General features: G+C 44.8%; 1 pseudogene; it reads right to left on the bottom strand.

Moving 5' to 3' along the window:
• Positions 1 to 282: 282 nt before the first annotated feature.
• On the bottom strand, positions 283 to 400 carry LOC124803545 (annotated as a pseudogene).
• Between the last annotated feature and the right edge of the window lie 6,229 nt (positions 401 to 6,629).

Below are 6,629 nucleotides of genomic sequence, written 5' to 3'. Positions count from 1 at the left end.
GCGATACACTGGTAAAAAAGAACCTTTCAGCAACTACGGATCCCTGCTCATAACACTACAATGAAACTCTAAACTCCGTCCGAACAGGCCTGGGAAGACCCTACTGTACCGACCGGCCGCCGTGTTATCCTCAGCCCTCAGGCGTCACTGGATGCTGATACGGTGTAGCATATGGTCGGCACACCGTTCTGCTGGTCGTATGTCAGTTTCCGAGACTGTAGCCGCTACTTCTCAATCACGTAGCTCCCCAGTTTCCCTCACAAGGGCTGAGTGCACCCTGCTAGCCAACAGCGCTCGGCAGACCGGATGGTCACCCATCCAAGTGCTAGCCCAGCCCGACAGCGCTTAACTTCGGTGGTCTGACGGGAACCGGTGTTACCACTGTGGCAAGGCCGGTGGCACACTACAATGTAAGCGTAAGGAATAAACTGCCACGACGCGTAGCAGAGCGGATAGACGGGTAGGCAAGCAAGATTTATTTAACCTGCTTGATTTGGCCATATCTTGGCTTGGATGGGAGTAGAGCAGCCTGCTCGCTCTGCTGATTGCCTGCCTGGCTAACAGGCAAGCATGGGTAGGTATAAAGCGGAAAGTGTTTACATCTCGTATCAGTGGGAATTCCTACGTAAGGTAAAACTCCAATTATTCGGCTATGCGAGTCGCTTATCATCCGAATGGCAAAATAATAATACTGTCTACGCGCGCTTCTGTCCTTCCTTCAGCAAAGTTGGTGTAGACGTAGCACAATCAATATTGGGACGATAACTCACCTTTGCTAGGTGACTGGCGTTCCGGCATAAGGTCAAGCGCCGGCACGCCAGTCGGGAACGTTAGAGCCTAGAGGGCTATGAAGAACACGTCAGCCAACTACACGCTGACCGACCCCTCTCCAGCACGACAACGCGACAGCAGCGTCCTCTAGGTGAAGAGAACGTAAGTGCTGCTTCCGACTGGTCGCGGCTCAGTTCTACAGAAGCGTTGAAACGTCCCCTTAGAAAAATTGTAAATGACTGTGCTTAAACTGACACACAAGATTTTTAGTTCATGATATCCAGTATTACAAATTTATTCTTTCTGGCGCACACACGTCCAGATCGTCTGCTCTTAAAATTCTGCCATATCTCTCCCCACATCCACCATTGGTGGCGGCTGACCTCCAACTGCGAAACGCTACGCGCTGTTAACAGCCAACTGCCCAACACTACAATAGCAAATTCCAACAATGCAAACCAGCCACAGATTGCACACAGCACAGTCAGTGATTTTCATATAGTGCGCTACATGGCGTTACCAACATAAAAACCTAAACAGCCTACTTACAGCGTCGAGAACAGCGACGTGGACAGAAGCATCCACGGTATTCAGAATGAGATTTTCACTCTGCAGCGGAGTGTGCGCTGATATGAAACTTCCTGGCGGATTAAAACTGTGTGCCGCGCCGAGACTCGAACTCTGGACCTTTGCCTTTCGCGGGCAAGTGCTCTACGAACTGAGCTGCCCAAGCACGACTCACGCCCCGTCCTCACAGCTTCGAGTCCCGGTCCGGCACACAGTTTTAATCCGCCAGGAAGTTCATCCAGTGTATAACTTCAGCTGTATTTGAATCCTTATACTGAAGGACATTGATTATATATCATGTCGCCCTATGCTTGCAGCACTTCTGTGCTGTTGTCAGAGTTAAGTATTGTCATTTATTTTCTATAACAAAACTCATTAATATGATTTGCTTGAGTTGTTGTCTAGCGATGCGAGGAGCAAGTTTCCTAGACACCCGATCTTTGACAACTAGGCACGAAACAATAGCTGGCCCAGCCCTAGTGTTACTGTTCCTCTTGATTACTAGTCTGTCTGTGTGTCGTGGACCTGCTGACTTCACGCGTTGTTTCGTCTTTGAGTGCTTTCGGTCGTTCACCACAGCTTCGAAAAGAAAATGCGTTATTCTATCGTTAATGGGTAAAGTAAAAATTATAGATAAAGGAGTTACGGGTAAACAAGTGGCTGAGATGTACAGTGTTGGACAAGCAATGATTTCAGACATTGAAAGGAGCAAACCTACACTTTTAAACTCCGTGTCAGTGCTAGGAAAGGAAGATCGAAGTTCTGCAAGAAAAACAAAGAAAGCATCAACAAAAAACTTTAGGAGATGATATTTTCAAGTGGTTTTCGAGCAACGTTTTATGGGAAACCGAATTTCGGGTCCAATTCTTGGTGAAAAAGGTAAGATCTTAGCTCAGAAGCTTGACTGTTCATCCTTTAAGGCAAGTAACGGCTGGCTAAGGTATTTTAGGTGCAGGCAATGCGTCCGTGATTCTTTGTGAAAAACCTAAGATCTTAGTTCAGAAGCTTGATTGTTCATCCTTTAAGGCAAGTAACGGCTGGCTAAGGTATTTTAAGTGCAGGCACTGCACCCATGGATTAGATTTAAGTGGCGAGATGTAGGAAATAATGAAGGGGATTCAGGTCAGGTGACCCCCCAGGCCACAGGATAGGATCTCCCCTTCCAATCCAGCGACCAGGAAATACAGCACTAGGGTAGTTGCGGAGATCAACACTGAAGTGAGACACTGCACCGTTATGTTGAATCTGCGTCTTCTCACGAACGGCTAAGGCTATGTCCTCCAACAACTCAGGCAGAACTGTTTGCACGAACCTCAAGAACAGATGGCTGTTCAGGCGGCGACGTAGAAGATATGGTCCAATGAGACTCTCGCCTACAATGCCAGCCAAGAAAGTACATGCAAATAATCAGCACAGTGTGTGTAAACTTGTACACATGTGAGTTGTAAATAAGCTGGAAACGGTAACGCTGAGACGTCTGTCAGATCCGTTAGACAGAACAGGTAATTAGGGTTGTGGAAAGGGCCAAATAAGGTTGGGGTCAGTTTCACCTTAAAATTGCAATTTATTGTAATGTAGTAACACATTAACAACCAAAGCAGCACATAGCCGAACTTTTACAACTACGAGTTTCAAACTCCTAATCTTTCACGGCTGAAGGCCTCTAAACAAGAAATCTTAAAAATCAACAAGGTAAATTTCAACTGACTGAAAACACGCAGTTACGATTACAAAGCTGAAAGCCTCAAGGCAAGGGTGGACAGACAAACATGAACAAGGTGCAACACAAACGGCTGAAGGCCCACAATAACATTTTCAAGATTTTAAAATAAATTACCATAACCTTTCAAAGGCAGAAGGCCACGATGTTTAAGCTTGACATGTAATTTTAAGAATAAGGTTTGTGATATTCGCTATTTTTGGCTTCATTAAAACAGCAAAGCCGGCCGGAGTGGCCAAGCGGTTCTTGGCGCTTCAGTCTGGAACCGCGAGACCGCTACGGTCGCAGGTTCGAATCCTGCCTCGGGCATGGATGTGTGTGATGTCCTTAGGTTAGTTAGGTTTAAGTAGTTCTAAGTTCTAGGGGACTGATGACCTCAGATGTTAAGTCCCATAGTGCTCAGAGCCAATTCGTCGTCTTCGGGCAGCAATATAAACAGAAGAATACGGACAGATATGCGATCCTTCACTACTTTGTTCGCTGGAGGACAAATGAAGCCTTGAGCGCTAAACACTTGTACTGGTTTTCTTAAGTAAGACGGACGCAGATTTGTGGCGGTCTGATCTAATTTTTACTAAATTAATAAAAACGTGTTCCATCTAAGTGTGAGTGAAGTGTAAAAAGAATAACTGTTATAACTTATCGTAACGACGCACGGGCGACTCAAAAGGACAATGGCTATATAAAAGAGCGCTCAATCGACATGAAACGGTCATAAAACTCTACTGTCATTGTAGTACTAAGCATAAGGTACGATATATGTTTTAGTTATAACAAATATTTGTTCTGGGAATACTGAATTAGTTAGCAGTGCTCATTCCTATTATCTCCTCAGTATTATTTTCATTTTAATTATACATTTTGCTAAGATTACAAACACCAAGATCAGAGGTCCAATGTGCGTGTTACATTGACAAAAAGAAAATTGTTTTATCGTCTTCTTGCATCAGCTTTAATATTGAATTTCCCTTTTGTGTGATGTTACAGCTGTTCTTGCGCCCTTAGGAACTTTCTGGTCCCTTAGGAAATTGTTTTGTCATACCTATAACTTCACGACCGGGTATGATCGTATCTACGATCATGAAGTAATTAGAAAGACGATAATGCAATTTCTTAATCAATAGCACGCTAGCTGTGACTGCTTCAAGCCACGCGAAAGTGCAAGTAAAGACTATTCACATTTCATAATGCAATATTTTATGACAATGGTCAATCCATGATTCTTACGCCAATTGTGATTGATAAAACAGTAAGCGAAATCTCAGTTTCCAACTTTTCAATTGAATAACAACATCATTTTCGTTTTGTTACATCACAGGTTCCAAGCTGCAATGTTTAAGCTTGAAAGGTAATTTTAAGAATAAGGCACCAAGGCTGAAGGCCCGCAATTAATTTTCCAAGATTTTACAAAAAATATGACCATAAGCCTTAAGTTTTAAGTAGCTGAAACCGGGCTAAAAGAAAAGACAACACAACGGCAATAAACTTTCAGCAAATATCCACGAGCCACGCACAGCTCAAATGCTTGACAAAGTGGAAGACAAGTTTATTTCCATATCTCCTTAAGCTGGCTTCTCCGACTTCAGGTTCCCTAATCACATTGTTCAGTGGAGCATTCACTATGTCCTGTTAAACTTTCGCACGCTCTTTCAGAAACACCCTGTATGGCCACAGTGCGTAGTGTATACGGTAACCTTGTGTGATTAAACGCTAGCGTCAGTAACCCGTTGCAGCTTACCACTGTACAACTTTTTAACAAGCCAAACATTGCGTATAGGCAAGAGACACAGAGCAGGTTTACGTCCCGACATCATATCCCGGATGGAGGGTCCATTAAGGATTCTCGGCACGCGCCAGGCTGGCGCATCTAGCAAGACGTGCCCGTGTAGGCCACGCCGCTCCCGCCTCGCTCACTTGCTGTCCTCCACACCCATGACCTGTGAGGGCGCGAGAAGGCAGAAGCGTCGAAGCGACGGCGTGCGCCCTCCCGATTCCTGGGCGGGCGTCCAAATCTGTTAGCGTCCGTGACGAAGTTGAACCGTCACAGATAAGTCAATTTCAATCTCCCAGAAATACTTCTTGGTCGATGGTTACGTCAGAGCATGTGGAAGTCAACATTTACGTGAGGCTTCCGCTAAACGTGCAAGTGTGGTGCTTAAAAAAGTAAGAAACGTGCACAGACATTAACGATTTAAACTAAGGAGAGCATGTTCTGAGGCTAATGGCAATAGTCAACTTGACACTGAAAGGAGGACGAATCTCGAGGGAAGAGGAAGGTTAGAATTCTAATGACAGGTAGTCAAGAATGATACTAGACTTCCACGGCTGGAAATGTCATGTCCATTATAATTATCCGGGCTGTTATGCCGTGGTCGGTTGATGAACTCTGTATCAGTTCCCAACGTTTCGTCCCCGTCTGCGGGAGACATCTTCAAGGGGGTCTGTAGGTCGATGGAAGGTCCAACACACCCGCTGGCTCGCTAATGACTGCGAGCCAGCGAGTATGTTGGACCTTCCATCGACCTACAGACCCCCTTGAAGATGTCTCCCGTAGACGGGGACGAAACGTTGGGAATTGACACAGAATTCATCAACCGACCACAGCACAACAGCCCGGATAATCATAATGGACAGGCAAGAATGATGTGAGTAACACCTATTCAGAGATAAAATTGTCAAAGCTCGATCGGAGGAACTTAAGTACGCACCAAATCATATGAATTTCTGGTAGCACTTTCCTTATTAATAAGGAAGGTATTTGGAACTGATAAAATGAGTTACTTCGATGTCTGTGGCGTCCTGACACTGTACAAACGGAGTGCAAAATTATCTTCTTTCCAGCTCACATGATGCGAGAATCATTTATTTACTCGTTCGGCATTTAAAAAGGTAATCAACACGTGATGTATAAACTAAGCAATCATTATAGCTCTATACCGAATTACAGTACTCTTTACAATACTGTACGCTATTACAAATATTCTATGGCTGAGTCAGACTGCTTGTTTACATCCTTCAGTTCATCCTCATAGCCAAGCAAAGTAAATGGTCTGTTGATAGGATCTCACAGCACTCACTCACAGATTAGAGTGCGATCTAAAAATTCATATAGCTCTGAGCACTATGGGACTTAACATCTGAGGTCATCAGTCCCCTAGAACTTAGAACTACTTAAACCTAACTAACCTAAAGACATCACACACATCCATGCACGAGACAGGATTCGAACCTGCGACCGTAGCGGTGACGCGGTTCCAGACTGCAGCGCCTAGAACTGCTCGGCCGGCAGTGCGATCTAATTTTACTCCCAAGCATTGATGCGTATCTTCACGCCTAATGCGCTGGCCACCTGTAGAGAGTTGTCGTTTTCTATTTGTGTCTCTGTTGTTAATGTGCATTATGGTGCTGGCCGTTTTGCTATGGTTTGGATGTAGATGCTACTTGGAGCAGTAAGTGTTCAGTAGTTCCAGATGTGCAGTCAGTATCGAGAATCTCCTGAGCAGTGAACAGATACATAGTGCACCCTGGCAAGAACAGAGGAAAAAACTCAAAATTGCAACACAATAGAAAA

The sequence above is a fragment of the Schistocerca piceifrons genome, chromosome 6 (assembly GCF_021461385.2).
Source record: "Schistocerca piceifrons isolate TAMUIC-IGC-003096 chromosome 6, iqSchPice1.1, whole genome shotgun sequence".
Classification (NCBI taxonomy): domain Eukaryota; kingdom Metazoa; phylum Arthropoda; class Insecta; order Orthoptera; family Acrididae; genus Schistocerca; species Schistocerca piceifrons.
Note: the sequence above shows the minus strand (reverse complement) of the source record. Positions and strands in the feature narration are given on the sequence as shown.